This window comes from Pseudonaja textilis, chromosome 1 (genome assembly GCF_049901715.1).
Source record: "Pseudonaja textilis isolate UNSWEBS1 chromosome 1, rPseTex1.2, whole genome shotgun sequence".
Lineage (NCBI taxonomy): Eukaryota > Metazoa > Chordata > Lepidosauria > Squamata > Elapidae > Pseudonaja > Pseudonaja textilis.
The window spans coordinates 255,013,693-255,038,335 of record NC_141990.1 but is presented as its reverse complement, the minus strand read 5'-3'; the positions used below and the strand labels follow the sequence as shown (position 1 = coordinate 255,038,335).

Sequence of the window (24,643 nt, the reverse complement as noted above, 5' to 3'; positions counted from 1 at the left end):
TAACCTTGGGCCAGTCACTCTCTCTCAGCACTAGGAAGAAAAACAATGGCAAACTACTTCTGAAAAACCTTGCCAAGAAAACGGCAGGTATTAATTACTTCAAGCAGTCACTAGGAATCAAAAATTGACTTGTGGGCACACATTATTTAAAAAAAAAACCCTCTGCATTTGACTTAGCACTGCAATTTCTTTCAAAATCCCATGCTGTTAGAATCAGAGGATAAGATGTAAGGATATATCATCAACTGCTTTCCATAGCACTGTAAGAGAGTGAACGATGGCTATTATATTGGCAATTGTCCACACAGTTCAGATATATAAGGGTCTAGCAACGTTTAACATACAAGGGGCTTTTCAAAAGATTTAGAACATTTTATTCTTTAAGGAATGAATGCCTTGCATCATGATCCTGGGGAAAGATGTCTTTGATTTAAGTTCAAACCTTTGTGTATATCAGACCAGAATGCAGGCTTCTTGGATCCCACTAGTTGACCAGCAAGAGTCAGGAATCTATGAGGACCCATAGATTGCACATCAGCTATGTCTGGAGGGAGTCTTATATCACCTAGAATTAAAAGATGGAAAATCTTTATATCCAGAGGGTCCAGTGAGTTTTCCTAGGATTGAGCTACAATCTGTTCTTCCCCATTCAGATAGTCACAGTCTCCCGGCAGTGCGGCGAGGACGGGGGGACCAAATGACATTATTTGAATAGTATGGGGCAAAGGTATATAATCTCATGCTAACAAAGGTCAAATAGGAATGGGATGAGAGTTGAGCCCTGAGGCAAAACAGAGGCCTAGGGCTTGACTTCTCTAACTGGAACCAGCCTCAGGAGAAAGAGGAGAACCACTGCAATATCGTGCCCCTACTCCCAAACTGGTCCAAAAGTATACCTTGATAAAAGATATTGAAGGTCACCAAAAGATATGTAAAGAATGGAGAGATAGATCTCCCGCATCCTGATCCAATCAGAGGTCACCCCCAATGTAATCTCAGTATTACAAGCCAGACCAATTACATGTTAAATCAGTCTTGCTTTTATTCTCCAAAGCATGATTTCTGGAGGTGGCAAAGAGAAGCACCAAATATGCTGTACAAAAAAGGCAAGTGGAATGAGCAAGAACAGCTGTTGTGCAGAAATACAATGCATATTTTGCATGCTATATCTGCTCCCAACATTGAACTTAATATTCTGTATGCAAAATAAACATCTTATGTTTATAGGTCCGATGTTTATTTTTATTTTATTTTTTAAAAAACATAAAAACAATCAGACCCGATATAATATGAGGTTTCTGATAATCCCATTTTAATTCAGCTACTTTTTAACTTGCCTGATTAAAAATAAGTTTGTATAAATTTGTGTACCAGTAGTGCTTGACCAAATTGTAGAATTACAGCAGTCTATTTAGTAATAATGATCCATGAGAATTTTGTTTGAAAGATATTTTCCATATAAAAAATAAATTTTAGGTATGATGAAAAGAACATTGAAGGAAGCAAAAGTGAATGTGTAGCTCTTAAAATTTTGAATTTGATTTCCCTGTGTGTTCAATCAAGTTCCTGTCAAATTCCATATCTATGACAGTATATGGCAGGCTGATAGAAATACTTAAGGAAATAGAGCCATTTACTGAATTAGATCAGAAGAAAGATTTTTTAAAAAAAATATCAGAATTGACAAATTTCTTCAGATAAACTTCTTAAGAAAAATCAAATCTGGAAGAAAGATTTGATGGCAGTTTCTTCTATCCTCCCCCATACAATATTTTAAAAGGGCTGGCAACATCAGCAGTATTCCCAGTGCTAAGTAATGTATATTTAAGATTAGTAGGGTGTGCCTCTGTTTACTCTTGCATCATAAGAAATGCTAGATTATAGTAAAATCAGAACTGTGTGAATTTGGTATGTCACATTGCACTGTAATCCTGTAATCCACTAATGATAGGGTGTTTGGACTGCTGGTGTTGCTCAAAATTGTGAGGTACTCTATTTATGTGCTTTAAAAAAACCATTATCCCATAATTTTTCTTGCATAGATTTGCCTTTCCAGATTTAAAACCTAGGATAAAACAGAGAAGTGGTTACTCTATAAAGAAGGTTAGAAAGTCATGTTATTTTGGCATCTATACAAATGCCATTAGCCTTGCTTCCTAGTAAGACATATGTTAACAATAATTCTATTAGCATGCATACAAAACCATTATTTCACTATTCTATCGGATTAAGAGTAAGCCAATTCACTGGCGAGTTAATGTTCAGTGAGTTTAGCAACATCTGATTCACATGGCTAATTCAAATATATTAGATGTGCAGATGGTTTAATTGGATAGATACCCAGGAGCAAGCAATATCCTGACGGACAGGGCTCAGCCCTGAGGTCTTAAACTCAAATTATAACAGGGGCCACGGGAGGTTTTGTTCATTAGTCTGAGGGTTGCAACCCTGAAACCTTTAAATATATATTGATACAATATGAAGTCAAAAGGGAAGAGAATTGGGATATGCAACTTTATTGCAAAAAGAAAGTATAGGTAGTCCTTATAACAGTTCATTTATTGACCATTCAAAGTTACAACACTTAAAATGCCCATTTTTCGCACTTAACCCCCACGGTCACATAATCAAAATTTAGATGCTTGACAACTGACTTATATTTATAATGGTTGCAGTGTCTCGGGGTCATGTGATTTCCCTTTTGGCACTTTCTGACAAACAAAGTCAACGGGTAAGCCAGATTGACTTGACAACCATGTTACTGATTTAACCACTGCAGTGATTCACTTAACAACGCTAGCAAGAAAGATCGTAAAATGGGGCAAAACTCACAACAGTGGTCTCGCTTAGCAACAGAAATGTTGGGCTCAATTGTGGTCGTAAGTCGAGGATTACCTGTAATTTCTTGGCTTTCTACTTTTGGCCACAACAAAGGATCTGGGTTAGTGTTGCCATTGGAGTTGGGCCCCTGATGGAGCACCCTTGTGTGTGCGGAGCTGCTAGGAGGACCAAAAGCTGTTTGCTCTGTACAGGGGATCTTGAGAACAACACTGCGATGCAAAAGAGATGAAATCCCAGGCAGAGGCACCTCCCTGCTCCCCCTTTCTTTGCACTAGGCACGCAGATTGTGCCCACCTCCCCCCATACTTGACCTCTCCTCCACCTGAAGGATGCAGAGAGAGGGACAAAGGAGCAAGGTCATTGCCATTGTGACATCTTCTCGCTGCAGCTTTATATGAGAAGCAAAGGCAGGGTTGCTGCATCCCTAGCCAGCCCCCACATTACAAAATGGGATAAAAGGCAAAAACAAAGAGCACCCTTAATTAATTTTACTTGAGTGAGCAAGTGAAAATGCCCTGGATGGCTGTACGTGACCTCTGACATCACTTTGTGGCCCATCCAGGACATCTTCTGATTGCATGGCTGAAATTCAGCAGCCAGGTTTTCTCTCTGGTTTCACCAAAGATACCTTTGCTGCCTTTGGCTACTTAAAGCTTGTATAAAGAATTGATTTTGATGATAACTGTGGTGCCCAAAAAAGTATTTGAGCCTTAATGAAAATATTGGAAGTTACCAACGTTGGTGCACTATTATTAGTTTTATGTAAAATGTAGTGCTATGTTATATTAAGTAAATTAAAAGGATCCTGTTAAAACTTTTTAAAATTGTCCTCACTCCTCTTCCCTGTGGTTGGATCATGATCTTTATGAATCCCCTCCTTTCTAAGCATGTGCATATACAGTAATTTAAATATCTGTTGTTTTTAGTTAGTGGTGATTACTTGAAGTTATTACTGCAATGCATGATTTATAACTCCAATACCAGCAAAATACCTTTTCAGAAAATTAATTCTAGCAAGTGACATGCCGGACTACCCAGAGTGCTAACTTACATCCTCCCTTTCAAAGTTTTGTCTTTCAACCTTTCTTCATTGCTCAAAAGGTCAAAGCCGCCTTAAGGCAAACAACCTCTTCTGAATTAAGATAGATTGACTTTCTTAGCAGAAAGCTAACACTTGAGGTGCAGCCAAGACTCAGCAATGGGCTTGTTGTGGAAGAAGATGCTAAACTGGCAATTTTAGGGAATTGGGCTGGCACCATCTACAAAGCAGAAGAAATTTTCCTCAGTTGCTACGGGTAGCAGACTCAGACAGAAAATCAGGCTGGATGGAAAAAGACCCCAAACACACTGAAATAGTAGAAGGGCTTCAGTTAAAGAAGTTGAGCCTTGCCAAAGCTACTAATCAAGCAATGCCAAAGGAGACTGACTTTTCCTGGTCTCTTCATATTTACATTTCTGTTTTCAAAATCTGAATATTTTTCTCACTGAACAGTAGTTACACAGTTTTTACTGGGTGTGGTATTTGCACTGATCTTCCTTTACTGAGGCACAATTCCTCTGTTCCTACATAATTTCAGGTCATTGTCATTAAGAACATTTGGATGTTTGGGAAAATGAATGAGGAAACCAGTCTTTATTATCTTACCTTCTCCAGGATTTGTAGGAATTTACATTTTCCTGCTTTTAGTGCCATTTATTTAGATCCACGCACATCCAGCGCCTAGTTTTCTCTTTGTTCACAACACACAATGCCATACAGTATGACTTGGGAGAAAGAAGGTCGTACTATCTTGGTGTAATCTAATAGCTTCCCAGCCAGTGAAGAAGGACAAGGGAGTTGCTGCAAATGCATAATAGGTGTTCCCAAAAATCTAATTATAGGAAATAAAAATACAAATCACACAGAATGGAGTTTCTGTTGTTTTTACAATGCACAGAGAGTTTTGAGGCTGTACAGCAACCTGGCGTATCTCAATCGTACCTGGGATGGAGGATGATAGGTTTTTTTGATTTGTTTATTTTCTGTACTGTGTTTCTACTGCTTGTAAGCCGCCTACAGACGCTGTGAGCCAGTAGGCAGCCATATAAATTTCCATAAATAAATAAATAAATTTAAATAAATAAATAAAATGGATATCATGAAATGTCTCACTAACCAAAGTGACTCTGCACAACTCACAATGCAGTAAAAAAACATAAAAACATTAGCAAGAATTAGATAAAACTAAGAGCACGAACTGCTGAGGTGGGATCTTCTCTATTACTTTACCAACTATTTCCAGCATAAGGCCCCACTGAGGCCCCAAGCGAAACAGTACAAAGGCAGAGGCAGGTTTTAATCCCGTCTGGAAGGCCAAAATTGTGGGGGCAGACCTCACACTTCTAGAAGCAAAATTTCCAAAGAGCCATGGCAGAAAAGACTCTTCTAGACCAGGGGTCTCTAACCTTGGCAACTTTAAGCCTGGCTGATTTCAACCCCCAGGATTCCCCAGCAAGCTGGCTGGGGAATTCTGGGAGTTGAAGTCTGCCAGGTTTAAAGTTGCCAAGGTTGAAGACCCCTGGTCTAGACCCCATCAGCTGAAATTCCTTTACTGACATGGTCTGCGACATACACTTTCCGCCAGAGCGAATGGGTCTTAGTGCCTGAATCATACTGAACCTGCTGTTAAATTGGAACTTGCGCCAAATAAGTGATGTTCACTGGCTTGGCAACCCAGCCCCAAATGGAGGCTGGGCCTGATGAAAGGTGGCAGTGGTAAACTGGCCTTGTGCAGCATCATAGGGGACATGAAAGAAATTACAGTCCTAGAGGTTTTCATCTGAGTTTTGCCCTTTAATACTGTAACTTTGATCCTGGATCAAAGGATCTAGTAAAATGTGACTTTCAGTTTTGCCTGTTCATTTTCACCTAATACTTGCGGACAGACTTTCTTCTCTCAGCGTCCATGGCAAACCACTTCCGAAAAGGTTGCCAAGAAAAATGCAGGGGCTTGTCCACGGAGTTGCCAGGAGTCAAGACTCACTCAAAAGCAGAATGGATTGGGGTTTGTTCTGAATTGCAGTGCCTTCTAGCTAGAAAAAGTTATGCTTAAGGCAGGCAACTGGGTTTTTTAAAAAGTGTAATTCATTGGTCTGTAGTTACACAACTGCAGCCTCCGTGAACAAATATACCGGAGTTAATTTTCCACCCAAGCTGACAGTACTCAGCATTTGGAAGGATGTAATCAATGTAAGTGTCCTTCTTGGTTTTTTTTTAAATTTTTCCAGAGTAGTGGTGGAGAAAAAGGGAGGGAGTAGAGTTTATTTTCCCTGCTTTACAGATAGAAGTCTGAAAATACATCACATGTTAGTGTAACTTCATGATTTATGATACTTGAACAAGACACCATTTGACTTGTTTAAAAAGTTTCATACGTTCCTTGATTTTTTTCTTCTTCTTCTGGAAATGCGAGAACTAAAGTTTCCAATTCATTTGCTGATCTTCTACAGGAATATTGAGAGCTCCTACTTTCACAGTGCTTCCTGATTTGAGTTTAAAATCTCATGTTTGAATGTAATCTGTAAATCCATAAATGTTGTGAGTTGTTGGGAAAAAGCTAAAGACAAGGACTCCTTGGCTGCAAATGATTGTGGAGTTTTGTGCAAGCAATTGCAAAGCCACTAGACTTAGCCAAAACTGTAATTAATGTTTCTCTTATTGGGGGGAGGAGGGGGCTAAGGACATGCTAGAGAAGGAATTTTAGGGAGGGCTTTTTTTCTCACCAGCAAGACTCTCCATAAGGCTGTTCTCCTATTATTTATTTTGAGAGTAATTTAAAGTAATATGACTTGTTTCTAAATAAACATAGGTAGAAGGGCCTACCTGCTATATCCAAAATCATATAGATAGTCGTCATTTGGACCATAATTTGGACCAGCAACTCAGCAATTATTTTATAATTTTACATCGAACAATGCATACCAAATGACTTTAATAGCAAACACATGATTAAGAGAGAGGAGGAGACGTTGCAAAGGTCATAGATGTGGACATATGTCACAAAGTCACTTTCTCAGCACAGTCATAACTGCAGATGGTTGCAGTTTGAAACAGTTGCTAAGCAAGAACTACTGCTACACAAATATGATTGCTGTTTATACAGATGATGATGGGAGAATATTAATGGTAGAAATAATGGACAATAATAGAAAGATACTTTTGATTGCAATTTATGCACCGAATGATAAACAGGAAGAATTCTATAGAAAATTACATACTAAGACTGCCGAACTTGACTATGCTAATGTAATTATGATGGGAGACTTTAATGGAATTGTGGATAATAGACTTGACTATATTGCAACAACAGTAAAGCATAACAGGAAAACTCTTCCTAAATCCTTTTTTAAAATGATAGATGAATTAACTTTAAAAGACATATGGAGAGAAAGAAATGATAAATCTAAGCAATTTACGTTCTATTCAAATAGGCATCTATCATGGTCCAGACTGGATATGATTTGGATCTCAACAGATTTAATGTCTAGTATTCAAGAAGTAAATATTGAAACAAGTACTTGGGCTGACCATAACCCATTGACAATTGAATGGAAGGGACAAAGGAAAAGATCGAGATGGACATTAAATAATTCTATTTTAAAGGATAAGGAATTTATACAATGGATGGAGAAAGAATTGGCCTTTCTTCTTTAAAGAGAACAGAAAAAGAAGACACCTCAATACAGAATGTTTGGGACACAATGAAGGCCTATGTTAGAGGCTTCGATAATAGACTATACAAGAAAAAGAACAACAGGAAAAGGCGAACTCTTAAAGCCTTGGATGATGAATATAAGGGACTTGAAAAAGAATTACAGAAAATGCCACACAGAAAAGATGTTAAAATGAAATTGGATATAACTAAACATAAAATGGATTTAATAGAGAAAGAAGAACTGGCACAGAAAATTAGAATGCTAAACAGAATTATTTTGAGGATGCAAATAAGCCAGGTAGATGGCTAGCATACAAATTGAGAAAGGAGAAAGAGTCGAGGAAAATACCGCAAAGTTAATAGACGATCAAGGTAAAATTTGTTATGGCAGCAAAGAAAAAAAAAGAGATTATTTATGATTTTTATAAGCATTTGTATAAGAAAGAAGACATTGATGAGGAGAAAGTTAAACAATACCTACAGAATGCAAATCTACCTAAGATACCTAAAGAGATTGAAGAAATGCTAGAAAGTAATATAACAATGATGGAGTTAAGTCAAGCACTTAAGAAACAAAATAATGGAAAGGCACCAGGTCCAGACGGGTTTCCTGTAGAATTTTATAAAATCTTTCAAGAATCACTGTGTATTCCACTGTTAGAAGTTATGAATGAAGTTATGTTAAAAAAGATGATACCTAAAACATGGTCAGAGGCTTACATTACACTTATTCCAAAAGAGGAGGCGGACCTACTGCAAATCAAGAATTATAGACCGATTTCTTTACTAAATGCAGATTATAAAATTTTTGCTTCAATATTAGCAGAAAGACTTAAAAAGTACTTGAATAACTTTATCCACCCAGACCAAAATGGGTTTTTGCCAAAGCGACAAATCAGAGACAATATGAGAGTAATTCTGGACACCCTGGAATACTATGAGGCACATCCTGAAAAACAAATGGCTTTGATATTTTTTTTAGATGCTCAAAAGGCATTTGATAACGTGAATTGGAGATTTATGTTACTTTTAATGGAACAGATGGGCTTTGCTAGAAGATTTATTCAGGCAATAGAAGCAATTTATAATGAACAAACAGCTAAGGTAATGATGGAGGGAGAATTTACAGATCCTATTAATATAAGAAAAGGCACAAGACAAGGTTGTCCTCTTTCTCCCTTGATATTTGTATTGACTTTGGAAGTGTTGAATAGAAATATCAGAGAAGAACATTTCTGTATAAAGCTCCTCTCAATATAATTAGAAAGCATTCCAGATCCAAGACCATGTCTCTATGACGGACACCTCTGGCTGAATAAAACTGGTGATTCACAGGATCTGTCCAGTTCAAGAAATTACATGTTATTTGGCGTGAACATGAGAAGCAAGATTGGGCCAAATCACGTTTGCTTGGTGAGCTCATATTTGTCCCATGGCTGGAAACATGCCTCAAATTTTCCCATTTTAAATGCAATGTAACTCTGTCCATTATTTGTTGTGTAAGCAGAAATATAAACACGTTGGGGGCAATACTATAGCTACATTGCTAAACCAAAAGTCTGCTGGGAAATTCAAATTTAATCAGCCACTCCTAACAAGTGAAACTTTGGGAGGAGGCAGTTGGCTCTGTTTAAATTAAACTTTGGAGTATTTTTGTTGTCCTTTTGATGTACTTTTTAAAAACAACAATGACTTCTTTTACAGAAAACAGAAAGATCCTTCATTTAATAGCCAACATATTCACCCACTAATATAGAAATATGATGCAGCTTTTACTTGAGTCATTGCCAGAAAGTTTAAGTCGCTTTGGCAAGATGGGCAGCATATATGTTTGTTAAATAAATACATATTTTGTTGGTCCCGGTTATTTATACAACTCAATCAGAATAAAATGTTCAGGATAATGCATTTGTTTGTCTTTACATTGGAAATATTATTTAGTTGTGCCCTGAAACATAGCTTATCAGATCCAATAGTGAAATTCAAGAACCAGCACAAAGTATCTCACTTCAGTGCAACTGACTATCAGATGATCTGATGCTTCATATTAATGTCACAGCAGATCAGGGTGAAGAAAAAACATACACTGTAATCCTATCTGTGCCTATTCAAAAGTAACCTCCATTGAATTCCATTGTGAGAATCCACTTTGAAGAAAAGGCAGAATAAATTTACAGGAATGCATCAGATCCCTGGGTGTATATACATCCCTGGGTGTATTTAGAAGTAAAGGTGGGATTAAAATCTAATAAATAACATCTGAATCTATTCAGTGGGATTCACTGAGGAAAGTATCTACTGAATGCAAGATAAGAGTAAATCACTCATGACATTCTCCAGGAATGAAATGGATAAACAGCTACATAAATTTAAACAATTACCATAGAATTGCATTGCAATTTTTTAAAAAATAGTCACAGGGTGAATCAAATGGAACAATGCTGCAGTGGCATCCAGGATAGATTTTGGAAAATTTCTCAAACCGGCTTCCTTATATGAACTTGCTAATTATTACCTTTAATATAAATGAGTATCAGTTTGTTCTGGACAGAAAATGATGACTTTAAATCCCTCAATATTTCTTGACCTAGAAAGGACTTAAGGCAGCTTGCTCTATTTGCTAAAAATTCCACTCAGGGGAAAGAAGAATATAGAATACAAAACTTACTACTGCAATTGAGCCCAAAATTTCCATAGCTAAGCAGGACAGCTATTAAGTGAGTTTTGCCCCATTTTAGGATCTTTCTTGCCACAGTGGTTAAGTGAAATCACTGCAGCTGTTAAGTTATGAAAACAGTTGTTAAATAAATCTGGCTTCTCCATTGACTTTGCTTCTCAGAAGGTCATAAAAGGTGATCACATGACCTGGAACACTGTGTGACCGTGGGGATACAGCAATAGCTATATGTGTGAAAAACTGTCCCAAGTCCCCCTTTTTAGCTCCATTGTAACTTCAAATGGTCACTAAACGAATGGTTGTAAGTCAAGGACTACCTATGAAAGTTGCTTTTTTAGTAAATGGATATTTCTGAATATGCTCTTCCATTAACATCTTCCAGTATGAGGGGAATTGTCATGTCCCTGGTGGAGACTGAGGGACAAGAGGAACAGCCGACAGGGATTGGAAGTGTGGCTCCGGAGGTTGTGGAGGAGGCTGGGGAAGGGCAGAGGCCGGCTGAGCAGTCAGAGGAGGATCCAGGCCCATCCCCTATCCATCCTCCATCCAGAGGATAAGGGAGAGACGTGGTCGTCTTGATACTCTTCATGGGTTGCAGGTGTGAGAACTGCATAAGAGTTTGGACCTGCGTACTGGAAAAAGCTGGAAACAAAGCGTGTTTTATTTTGTTCTGAAGTTATCTTGGTTGGCATTCTTCCAATAGACTGTACCTTGTTATCTCCTTGAATTTGGTAAATACTTCTCCTTTTCCGTTGTGGACATTTTGTCCTTGTAGTTTGTTTGGTTTTTTTATTTCACCTCTATCTGCTCATTATGTTCGGACTACATTGCTTTCTTTTGAAGACTATTTTTGAGTACCGTTTTATCTCCAACTGAGTATTATTGAACAGTGGGGCTAAGTTGGAGGCATTAAAGGACATTTATTTATGTTTTGGATTTTGCTACGTTTGTATCCCACCCTGGGTCATCACAGGAATCTTTAGAATCTAGTCAGTCTAGGCTAGGTTTTCTTTTTCTGTTTTTAGCTTATATTATTCTTTTCTTCTGTATAATTTATTATATAGTAGCTATATGGTCTTCTGGTTTAATTCATATGTTTTGTTTTCTGTTGTGATCTTTTGAGAGCCTTCTACAATTACGACAGAATATGCATTCGAGAGAGAGAGAGAAAAAAACACACCCAGAGAGAAGCACTCACACATACACAGACAAAGAGAGAAATCTGGTCAATTCTTACATTATTATTATATCTTCTGTTCCAGGAAATTTATTGTAAAACTTTTAAAACACAGCAAAATATATAAATAAAAGAAGTATGGGGGTGACAAAAAAGTAAAAGGGGTTACACAATCCAGTTCTTCTCTTCCTTTTCTGCAAGCCTCAGTATGAAACTATTTTGTAGCTTTCTGTTAATATGATCCATATTACACAGAAAGGAATCCAACCACCCTAGTTTTGAGTCAAATGCTTCCAGAGGAATTCCAGTACATTAATGGAGCAAGCATATTTTTTCATAGAAATTAAAAAGAGTGCCATAGTGGCACTCATTCCAATGATTGCTAATAAAATTATTGGTAAGGAGTGAATAAATTTACATAGTAAGCAAGGCTGTGCCTTTCTTCATAAAAAGCTAGCAAGGAACAAAAGTTTGAGAAGTGTCATTTCAAATACCATATGGTTATGCTTTTAGAATGTGGAATTAAAACTGAATTGTGGAATGGTGCCTTAATTCAGGTTCTGAAGAGTGATGCTAATACCCCATTTTTTAAAGCAGATATAGCTCTGCTACTCTCAAATATATGCATGGAGGGGTGGAAGAGGCAGAATGATGATTTAAATGTATTTTCATTCTGCTTTGCATTTAGCATTACTCCCTAAACAACAATGAAATGCAATCAGTAATGAAGTATAAATATTATATCCTCATCACCATCACTAACCACCCAAGCTCTCCATGGCTTTCTGAAATAGCTTGAAATTCAACCGAGTAATCATCTTCCTGTCAAACAGAAAATTCATGCCTTATTAGGTTATTAGGTATCAATCAACACAGATCTCTCAACTACAGATATGCCTTATTTTGAATGGAAGTGACTCTCCTAGTATAGGCAAAAACATTTGTGAGAAGTGAGATCAAGGCCTAAGATAAGCCTAGAATTCCCACAATTTGCCTGCTTCCCACCCAGGTGTTCATAGGTAGCTTGCTGAATAAACAAAACACAATCTACCACAGGAAACTCATGCAGTCTATCTCTAAAATCTGTACATTGCTCAGTTGCCATGGCACAAAACTGCACGTTTGATCTCACATACCTTTCCTAATTCTCCCAGCTGAATTCCTGTACATAGAATGAGTTATTCCTTGCAAGATTTCTATGCATGCCTTCATTTAAGGCGGTGTCAGTTTTTCCCTGGCTGGGCAGGCATACACTAAAACATGTCAGGCTTTGCTTGTTTTGGCTACTGAGAAGTCTCTGGCTTGCAAGCTGGTCTTGGCTTCATAATTATTTTTGCCTTCTGTAAAACTTACTTGGCTATATGTAACACAGGAATAGGAATCCTTTGTATTAAAGCAAGAGATGCGAAACTCGCAACTTCCTCAGTCCATTTACACATAACACTGTGCCAGTGATATAAAATATGATTCCTTGCTACTCTTCAATTTACTTTCAATTTACTCAGCTGAAAAGAAATATAAAACTCTTTTCCATGTTGGGATCAATGTATTAATATGTGAAAGTCTGAAAGACTGTTGCCATTAGTTTCAAAGTTGACATAGAACAGAGCTGAAAGTTTAAAAAATAGCAGTGTTTTTTAATTTTTAAAAAATGCCCTTGACATCAGGATAGAGAAGCTACCTCATGCCCAATTGTTCCACTTAAAAGGCTCTTTCAAAATGATGCCTTTGGATGAAATATAATAGGCACAATAGAAGAAGATGGATTTTGCCCTGAAATTCCCACGTAATGTCTTTTGAGACAAAATCCTGATTTTACATTTAGATTTATGAATCCAGAGATAGCATTGGTTAATCATTGAAAAGATTCAATGCTAGTATTTTTTTTAAAAAGAAGAATCACACTGATTTCGCCATGTAGATGAATTCAGACTGGATGAACTATGAATGCAACACATTTAACATCTAGCTGTTAAATGAAACCCCAGTAGAAGTCGTGGACCAATTGTTAGAAGAAACAACACTAAGGGTATTATATCCTGTTGTGGAAGCAGAAGATGCTGAACTGGATAAATTCTTTGTATTCTATGGGTTTTTGTTATATTACATTCTTAGATCTGCACTTTCAAACATGTTTATGTGTTTGTCTGTTTATACCTTCAAGTTAGCCCAAATGATGCCTTATACTGCAACAGTTTTTGAAACAAGGTACCTAAAATCTGCTAACTTAAAGAACATGTTTAAAAAAAAAACCCAAGACAGATTACTCCAGTGGAATTGATCAGTTTTACTTGCTAAATTGGGATTGTTGCAGCATCCCCACAAACCCATGACTATGATTTCTGACATTTCCTACCAGCTTCCCACAAACAAACTCAATGGGGAAGATGGCAGGAAGTCAGAAATCTTGATCATGGGATTACAGGAGCTATATTTCTCTTGTTAGACATTTTCTTCTTTAATAAACTGATGTTTTCTTCTTTAATTTTTAAAGCAAAGTGATAGCAATACCATTCAGGAAAATTTCATGTTCATTCTGGACATATCAGACTGCAATACATTTTTCTCACAGGATGATCCAAGAGTCACAGAGTTGTCCAGTTGTACATAAAGCTGACAAAATGTATGACAAAGATGTCTGCCTGGTATATAGATTGCAGGCCACAGAAAACATTCTGACATGTTTCAAAATGCACAGGGACACAAATAAAGCATCCCCCTTTGTGTAGTTAAAGTCAACACATATTTTGTGAGGCTCATTCAGTTACTTTGGAAGTTGATTCCATCTGAACAACTATTTTGGTGCTGGGAAAATAGGATTTTAGATAGCATACAAAGCTATCAAGAATAATAAAATGAAAAACACAAGACACTGGCCTCATGAGCTTCCAAGCAAGAACATCTGTATTCTATTTTCCAGGCTTATAGAGCTCTTTATTATCTGTTCCATTTTTTCATTATCATCATTATTACTAACAATAGTAGTAGTATCCCTTAATAATATCATTTGCAATCCAATCTTAGGGATTTTTTTTACAGAAGTTTCAAAATTTCTTGGTAACTGGTACCTAAGTTACTTTAGATAATTATAGACTCTGATTTATCTATCTTATTGGATAATGAAGACTTCAAAGTGTAATAATTCTTAATTTACTTCAAAATGCAGTAAATCAACCTTGATTTCATTTAGCTGCTTTCCTGGTAAGGAAGTAAGATCCATGACATCTGCCCCCAAAACTTGTTTTGTTTGCATCACTGATTGTAATTCTTCATGGCTTTCTGTTTTAAAATGATAAAACTATGTTAAACTATGCTGGTTTGTTAATTCAGTGTAACATTTAAGGAAACTGTTTATATAGATGCCTTAAGAGAAATGGCATTAACCCTGTTTAAGAATTCATTATGACGCAAGCAATCTAATAAGCTGCTTAAGTGCAACTAACTGAAAACAAAATATAGGTGAAATCCTGGATTTGTCTAAGCACAAATATCTACTGCACAACTTTAAAAGCTGGTAGTGGTAACTTTATGCACATGGGATTAGGCATTAACTCCCCCTTCCTTGTCAGTAAAGTAATTGTAAGACTGAGCTGGGTATATTTATATAGCTAAATTCAGGAACCTGGTCCTGGTGGCTTTAATCATAGCCTATACTATGTGGTAAATTAAGAGTTCTTTTTCATGTCCCTGTTTTGATTTAAACATTAGAATATGCTAGAAATTGAGGTTTTGAAAGGCATTTGTCATTAGCATAGTAACATTAAAACGTGGCTGTCCCATGGGAGACACATTCATGTATTCCAGCTAATATTTCAAACCCAATTAAAGGCAAATCACTCAGTACACAATTTCCATTGGAAAGCACCTCTGTGCAGGAATTAACATGCAATCTATATGTAAGTCATCTGATTTACTAAGCCCTGCACATATACTGTATTTTATTCCTTGCTAGGACTCACAATATAATCATTGGAATTTATAGCCAAAAGCAAATTAAGACTACAGGCACACAACGCCAACCTTAGAGGTTAAATTACTTTTTCTGCTTCCTTGAAGGGCTTTTGTAAATTTATGTGAATTTTCTTATCTGCAGAATGATTTTAAGTCTACATCTATTCAGGGAGCAAATCCAGCATCATTAAAATGTAACCAAACTGAATACAACTAAAATGCATCTTTAACTGCAGTCTATCGGTCCATCCCACAATTATTCATAATCAACCCCAGTGATAGCATACACATAAAACCTATTTTTGCCTATTTTTCTGTCAATAACTGTTAAGATTACGCTTGAATTCTGAAAAATGAACAAAAGGACCCCCACAAAATGGAGGACAGATGACATAAGTCAATGTTTGGGGAAAACATTCATTTGGGAAACAAAGTGCCCTTCCTGTGTTCAGGCAGAATTATTCCTAAATAAGTATATAGGATTGGACGTTTAATTACGAATCAGCTTTAGCTGCATTATAAGACTCTTTGGGAGGTCCTCTCTGTGTAATCAAAAGTCATATTTCAAAGGAGCCTAGTAATATCAGTGGAAAATATATATGTGCCATATGTTTGTTTGGTGAAGAAAGGAACAGCAAGGAAATACCTGCCTTTCTTGGTGGCCAACTATGTGTGCCAGTTCCATAGGGTAGAAGTGAATGGGGTTTGCCTCATGGACTCTGACAACTCATCTTTAAATGATCTTGGCTGAGCATTTTTGCTGATCTATCTGGCTTAAAATGGACGAATGAAGGGAAATGTCTTCTAAACATAACTGAGGAATGAAGTCTTGATTTCGCCATCTTTCTCTAAAAACTGATTTTGTTGGAGTACCAACTGGAAATAAGGGGAGAGTCAAGAAATGAGGTTGTTAATGTTTTAAACATTATTTTTCCCGACCGTGATATAAATACACGTGTTAAGCAATAGACTTTGTATTGATTGAAGTCTTATTGCTGGAAACTCTAAATGGTCTAATGCAATCAATGATTCTAATACCTATCTTTTTCTAATTTCAGAGTATAAGAGGGGTATTTTGTTGGTGTGGCTTTATTTTATTGTAAAGAAAATCAATAGCCCTGTTTACTTTGACATAAAACCTGCCCTGAAATCAGTTTCTTCTTTTTTTTGACAATTAATTTTTTTAAATGAAAAAAAAGTAGACGGGGGGAATGCTGGGCACAACCCCATGTTTATTTTTATTTTAATTTCTGTTTGTGTGCTTTCTTAATGAAGGTAGTTTTAGGCACAGTATTTATATCTATAGCCAAACGCAAATAATTTGCCTAATGTATTCCTGACTTATAAAGCCACTCAATTCAGCCCTATTTAAACTTTGAAAGACGGGGTGCAACTCTCATGGATTACTTTCCGCATCTAAGCGAGGCTTACATGGTATTTGATTACAAGTCACCATGCATGAGAGTCATTATCTCAGCCATTTTCATTCAGCTCACCACAGATCCATTCCAGCCACAATCTCTGTGTAACCCTTCCTGTGACAAACAGTTGCTCAACAGAGCAAAGCCATTTCTTTCTGATGGTAAACCAAGGTGGCTTCCTGTATTGGAAATGATGGGGAAAATCTCTCCCTCGGTAATGATAGCATATCTCTTTTGGTTTGGGTGGCATTCTTACATTACTCTGACTAATACGTACCAGAACATTACCACTCTGCCCATTTCTTCTTTCTTTCCTGCAATTAGATTAAGTTGTTTTATTGTTTTAAAGGATCACGAAAGCTTTCTTGGCATACCATCAGAGTGGGGGGAAAAATATGTGTAGATGCATATTGTTTGTTGAATTTTAAATCAGTTCAGCATTAGATTTTATGCCCAGTACAGTGCAAGGTAGCGTCTACCCAGGTCCCTGACTTCAGCTGTTAAAGAGCAGTGTAAATATTAATGCAACATCCCTGCAGAGAAACTAGTGTACGCTACATGAAACAGGCAAAGATAAATTATAATCCGGTATTCAACTAGAGACGAGGGGAAAGCTATGTTAGTCTATGTGGCAATAAGACATAAAGTCTGGTAATACTTTTAAAAGTAACAGGTATGCAAGGGAGTATGAGGGCATAAGCTTTTGTGACCAACAGCTCACTTAATCAGATGCATAGAATGGCTTTTTATTAGAGGAGTTTAATGTAGAGAATTAAAAGAGTGGGCGGGAGAAGGGAAAAGAAAATACAAATAGATAGTTTATAGGTTTATACAATACAGTAGGTGAGATTGAGAAGAAAATCTCATAAATGGGAATTACTTTATTGGCTAATGGGCACCCATTGTCTCAGGCCTTTTGCAATGCTTTGGGGTTGTCTAATGAACTGTTGTTCAGTTATCTCTCTGTGCAAAAGAATAAATGAACACAAACAGGCCTCAGAAATCCGAACAGTTACAAGACAAGACACAGTATTTTGACTTCCCAAGACCCTCCGTTCCTAACCTCAAAGACGCAGTTGTGGAACATAAACTTTGCCACCACAAAGCAACCACAATATAAGGAGAGACAATCAAGCTACAATAAGTTAGGTCATCCCAATCCATTTATACAGCAATGAGTTCTTAGTATATCATAATTTAGAAAGCTACACTCAGTGCCCACACACGCATGTCAAATCTTTCTCTCAGTCTCTGCTATCTCTGAGATAACAGGCCCTGGAGGTGGGCCCATAATTATATATAGACACCACCCTGAAAAAGATGAGAAACAATGATACTAATGTGGAGACTAGATTCTGCAAATAACCCCAGATATATACTTTACCCCCACATTAACAAAATGCCATCACAGTCACTAATAACTTCACACAAAGTTTAGAGGTGCCTTTACATGCTCATCCTCTGATGTGATATATGGTATCATCTGTCAGGAACACCCCGTGGTGTCTATGTAGGACAAACAGGACAAACTTTAAACATAAGAATTAAGTTTCACATCAGGACTCAAAAGAAGGACAAACTAATATCAGAACGCGTTAACTACCTAGCACACTCAATTACAGATTTCAAGGTGGCTATTTTAGAACAATGAAATTATTGTAGAGCAAGAGGCAGGATAACTCACATATATCAGAGTGTCATGCTATCTCAGAAGGTCTTAACACAATGGGATTTTAACACATTACAATTGCTAATTGAAGAGATACTTGTAATCTGTCTCATGTGTAACTGCACACAACTACCGTAGCTTCTCTTGTGACCCCGTTTCCTTTGTAAATCCTATATCAGTTTAACCACTCCATGGATCTTTTGAAGTAAACTACAGCTCACAAAAGCTTATGCCTTTAAATAAATTGAGTTAGTCACAAATGGTTCAATCCAATTTATCTGATTTTTGGCTGCCATAGACAAACAAGACTGGCCTCCTACAATCTATACTGTTGTGTAAACCTATTAACTTATCACTTTGTTCCCTTAGTCCCTTTAATTATTTGTATTTAAAGTCTGCTAGACAACTTGTGATCCATTGGGTCATCATTTCAGAAATATTCCTTCCCTAAACAGAGAAACAGAATAACTACAAGCAGACAAAAAAGTAACTGTTAAGTAGGAGCAACGTCCTGTTGGCTTCTCCCTGTAGTGTGTGTCATTGCCTCATTGGAAGCTGTAGGCAGTGTTGGAATTACTCCTTTCCCTTCCCTTCCCTTCCCTTCCCTTTTAAAGTCTATCTATATCGTGAAGCCACAGTTGAAGTGAGTGATTGCTCACAAAAATTTATGCCTCAATATTGTAGTTGGTCTTGAAGGTGCTACAATATTCAGCTCCCTATTCAGTTACAGCAGGGGTGTCAAACTCACATCGTCTTTTTCCCCCTTTGCTAAACCAGATGTGGACATGGCCAGCGTGTGACACATCGAGCCTGGGGGACGGGAGTTTGACAGCCCTGAGTTACAGTATCTAAGCAATAATAGTACTATAATTCTGTTAATAGCAAGGGCACTTGAGACAAGCAACTTTCCAACTCTCCAATTTGAAAAAAACTTCTAGTTAAATGTCTTCTTGTTTGGCTTTGTAAAAAAAAGTTATGTTAGAGAGTGGTATCTGCAATCCTTGCATCGGTGCAAGGACTGGAGGATTTCTCTACAGTCAGTAGGGTAGACCATATCTTACCAGTGCAGAGGTTAAGTGCAGAGGGGAAAAAAACTAAAGTTCTTGACAATTATTTATTTTATACATATTCCTAAAATATTCTGGTTTGGAATGGCTTTAAAGGCACAGCTGTGATAGCAGCTTCCAGAAGCACCAAAACCAAGACTGGCAGTAAAACAATTATGTTTTCATCTGCTTTGGATTAGCAGGGATGATTCAGCTGGATCACTCCAATCTAGTAATGGGCAGGCAATCTCTTCCCTTTGCAAAGACATGCCCACTCGCCTTCTTCCTTCCTCATCTGGATGTGAGTTGGATCTCTATAGTTAATTCCAGCTGGAGATATTTGCTTATGTTTGGCATGCTTGAATTTGGAATAACTGGGAGTAGAAAGCCAGAACATGATAATGTTGATCTCCAGAGTAATAAACTGATGATCCAAATAGATCAGCAAGAGGCTTTAGTGGCCCAAAATAGTACTTTTGTATCAGTTAATGAAATATTAATGGTATAGATCAGGGGTCACCAACCTTTTGGACCTCAGGGACCATCAAACGCATAATTTTAAATCCTGTGGACCAGAGACCCTGGAAAGATCCCTAAAAAATCTGCAGGAAAATTCCACACCCCATTTTCCTACTGACTGATCATTCTTTATTTGGGATCACAGGATACCGTCTCCAGCTCCTTTCTTGGGGGTGTGGAGAGACTTTTGGCTTCATGCAGGGAAAGCAGCAGAAGCAGCAGAAGTCTTTCTTTCTCTCCCCCAAACCCTGCCAGAAATGAGTCTTTGTGAGACTGGTCGCACCGGCACAGCCTTTTGCAGCAGGATGTCTTACAGAGTCCCAAAGACTCATTTCTGGCGGAGTTTGGGGGAGAGAAAGAAAGACTTTTGCTGCTTCCCTTGCGTGCAGCCAAAAGCAGAAGAAGAAAGAAGCGGAAAGAAGCAGCCCGGTGGCCAGGCGAGGCACCTGGGGCAAGTGGAGCAAGTTTCCCCTGTCTGTCCTTTCCCCCCTCCCCTCACTTCCTCATGTTGTTTGCAATGCAAGTGACGCAAGCCTTGTGTTTCCACGGGCCATGTGGGTGGCGCAGCCTTGTGTTCCTGTGCAGCCTGGATTAATTGCTTTGGGGGGTGCTTTGGGGGTGACATTTCTCTGCAGACCACCAAAATTTTCTTGCTAGTGGGCTCTGGCCAACTAGTTGACAACCACTGGTATAGAAAGCATGCCTGCCATATTTAGACAAATGGAAACATACATACATACATACATACATACATACATACATACATACATACATGTGTGTGTGTGTGTCTCTGTGTGTGCATGTGCATGTTATATGTGTACATATATATATTCATCTTGAAAGTGGCTCAATAGCAGCCTGGCTGTTAATGAAGACTTTTATGCCAGGAGCAATATGTGAGAAGTAGAGCACACCTGAAAGTCTGCATTGCCACTTGGCACTGATACAAAGGCAGGTCTTTTCCATGGTGGCAGCTGTTCTATGGAATGATGTCAATCCTGCTGACATGCTTCAGGGATGGTTTCAAAAGGCCTTACAACTGTTCATTTAGTGATGGTTTATAGATACAAAAACACTGAAAAAGTGACTTATGACCATTTTTCACGCTTATGACCATTGCAGCATCATCATGGTCACATGATCAAAATTCAGGTGCTTGGCAATTTCACATTTATGACGGTGGCACTTTTCTGGGCTCATGTGGTCCGCTTTTGCGACCTTCTGACAAGCAAAGTTAATGGGGAATCCAGATTCACTTAACAACCATGTTACTTGACTTGTTAAATGCAATGATTCACTTCCTGTGAATCACAACTTTGGCAAAAAAGGTCATAAAAATGGGACAAACTCACTTAAGAAATGTTTTGCTTAGCAACATAAATTTTGGGCTCAATTGTGCTCATAACTCGAGTACTACATGTACTTTCCTATCTTTACTAAATAGCTGTGTGGTTCTTTGTAATAACATGATAGATAGATAGATAGATAGATAGATAAACAGACAGACAGACAGACGGGCAGACAGACGGGCAGGCAGGCAGGCAGGCAGATATCAGACATAAAAGAAAGAAAAATATGTTCGAAAGTCCTTCTGTAACGTAAAATGGCTTGCTGAGCTAGACTATGGGTAGAAGAAAACAAGCACTACTTAGCATTCTAAAAAACAATTTGCACAAGCATTCCTAAAATATCTCTAAGCATATATTGCATTTTTAAAAGAGAAAATACATTTGTTCTACTAACTTCAATCTATATATCCCACTTTGAAGCATGACTGCTTCTTTAATTCCAATGTATCAATCATACAGGTTCTGCTACTAAACTGTGCCCTTAGTAGTGTCAGGGTAACTTTATCATTGACTAATTAAGCCCTTGGGGAATCTTTGGGCAGTCATGTATAGATTCTGAAGCTTAGCTGATCATTTTATTGATGCTTTCTGTGCAGGAAGGGAATAGTATCTATTGTTTTTCTCTTTTAATTGTGTCAGCATTTAGATGAGTAGAGTTGTCACCAAGGTCAACAGATTAGACTGCACATGCAGATATAGAACAAAGCCACATGGATAAGGAAAAACTCACTTTCATGCAGTTTCCTAAAACAAAACATGAAATTATTGAAATCACGTTAGGCGATGTAATTAAATATCTTGGTTTTTAACCAGGAGGTTGCTGCAAAGTCTTAAGTTTAGAAATAAACATAAAATTTGGCTTTGATTTTTGTTAATTGTGATGTTCTATCAACTGCTGATTAATTGATCTTCACCACCTCTCCTTGGAAGACAATGAAACAATACATTTTTAAGTAGCATGGAATAAGCTTTCTACATCAGACCAAAAACACTCTTGAAATCAAACCCCTAACACAGATGTAGGTTTGGTTTTAAAAGCCCCAAGTGTGCAGTGAAAGTGAAATACAATAAAAAGGGTGTAGAGGTTCTGCTGCTATTAAAAATTGTCCTTCTGTTCACATCATGCAGACCATTGTATTCGTCACTTACATCAAGCAATTTGCAACAAATTAATTTTTAAAAAGATGATACCAGTAGACTTGATGGTATTTGAAAAGCTTAACAAACTATTTGTTAGTCATGCTCTTAAGTGCATCAAACCATGTTATCTCATAATCCAGGGTACAGGTAGTCCCTGACTTACAACAGTTAATTTAGTTACCGTTCAAAGTTACAAAGGCACTGAAAAAAGTGACTTATGATCATTTTTCACACTTATGACCATTGCAGCATCCCAGTGGTCATGTCATTTACATTCAGATCAGAGGTGGTATTCAGCAGGTTCTGACCAGTTCTGGAGAACCAGTAACAGAAATTTTGAGTAGTTGAGAGAACCGGCAAAGACCATTTCTGACTGGAGATTTTACAGTATCTTTCCCAGGGCTGGGCTGCTACCGTGTCATGCCCCTGGTGGAGACTGACTCTGAGGAAGAGGAGGAACAGCCAACAGGGAGTCAGAGTGTGACTCCAGAGGTTGTGGAGGAAGCTGGGGAAGGGCAGAGGCCGGCTGAGCAATCAGAAGATGATCCAGGCCCATCCCCTATCCATCCTAGGGCACGCAGAGAGGAGAGTATCAGGGAAAAGAGAGGTCTACTCAGGAGGAGATTACCATGATCCTCCTTGTGGCTTGCAGCTGGGAGCTATGTATATGAGTTTGTAACTGCGTAGTCAGAATTGCTGGAGTCAAAGTTTAGTGTTTCCTTTGAAAGAGGTTTATCTTTGTTGGTGTGCTTCCCATGGACTCTCCCCATTATCTTCCTGGAATGTATGATTAATTAACTGGCTTGCTTCGGAACTCTTGTCAATGTGGTTTGTTTTGGTTTCCTTTTGCCTCATTATTTACTTTTGTGACTTTAAACTGTGCCTAATAAAACAGTGAAGTTAAGTTGAAGGCATTACCAGATTTTAATGTATGTTTTGGGGTTTGGGTTATTTTGAGAGACTACAGGTCATCACATTTTGACTCCAGCCACCCCTTCAACTTATTTTTGCTTTTTGTGGGGTGACCATGGATCAGCTCAGAGCAGAGATTGCCTAGTTAAGCCAGCAAGTGGCTCTTTTGACTGCACAGGTGGCACAAATGCAAACTGCCCAGCCACGCCGAAAATGCCCAGTGGCAGTGCCAGATAAATTTGATGGTTCGCTGGCCCAATTTCCAGCAATTTTTGGGCAGTGCCAGCTTTACATGAGCCTTCAGCCTGAGAACTTTCCCACTGACCGGGATAAGGTGGGGGTTTTGATTAGTTTGTTGTCAGGCTCTGTAGCCCCCTGGGTAACGCCTCTGTTGACCCAGCCCAACCAGGTGTTGGACAATTACACCGAGTTTTGCCGCCAGTTTCAGGCCACGTTTGAGGACCCTGTTCGAAGCCAAACAGACATTTGAGAGAGTTGAAGCAGGGGTGTGGCTCACTCATGGATTATATTGCTAGTTTTCGGGTGGTTGCTCAGGATGTACAATGGAACGAGGCAGCACTATTAGACCAGTTCCAGGAGGGTTTGTCATCGGAGCTCCTGGATGAGTTGGCGCGCACTGAATGCCCTCGCATCCTTCAGGAGCTCATGCATCTGTGTCTTGGTATCGATGCTAGACTTCAGCAGCGACAGGTGCGACGACAGACAGAGACCGTATCTGTTTCCAGCAAGACGGTGCCCTTGGTGGAAGTGCCTTTGGAGGAACCCATGCAGTTGGGGGCTGGCCGCCCTCGTCTGACTCAAATAGAAAAGGATAGACATCGTCGTGATGGTTTATGCCTCTATTGTGGCAATCGACCAGTCAAACCATGTATTCTTGTAATTAAATTAAGCTGTCTTAGTAAACAGCGCCAAGTGGACTGAGACAAGACCATAAAAATTTATGAAATTGTTGAACTGAGATACCTTTTAAACCTAAGAAATGTGTGGGGTTTTTTTTTCCCTTTGGGGACATTACATATGTTTTTAAATAATTCTGCATGTACATTTATTAAGCAATGTAATTAAAAAGTTACTGGTATAATGCTTCAATTTCAAGTGAGCAATGGTATCATTGAACAGAAACCCATAAACTGATTTGTCCTGACTTTAACATACAGAAAGAGTTCCAAGATAAACAATAGTAAGTGAAAGATATAACACTCTAATATTAAAGAATATAAACACCA

General features: G+C 38.1%; 1 protein-coding gene and 1 long non-coding RNA gene across 3 annotated transcripts in view; one reads left to right on the top strand and one right to left on the bottom strand.

The window, feature by feature from the left end:
* The window catches only part of ABTB2 (ankyrin repeat and BTB domain containing 2), a 146,615-nt gene that overhangs the window by 19,238 nt on the left and 102,734 nt on the right, over window positions 1-24,643 (top strand). The gene's annotated exons all lie outside the window — the stretch shown is intronic.
* Window positions 352-4,712, bottom strand: LOC148128157 (uncharacterized). Its single transcript, XR_015740937.1, has 2 exons — window positions 4,487-4,712; window positions 352-565 (listed from the first exon to the last, which is right to left on the bottom strand). It is a non-coding gene; the product is annotated as an uncharacterized LOC148128157 (long non-coding RNA).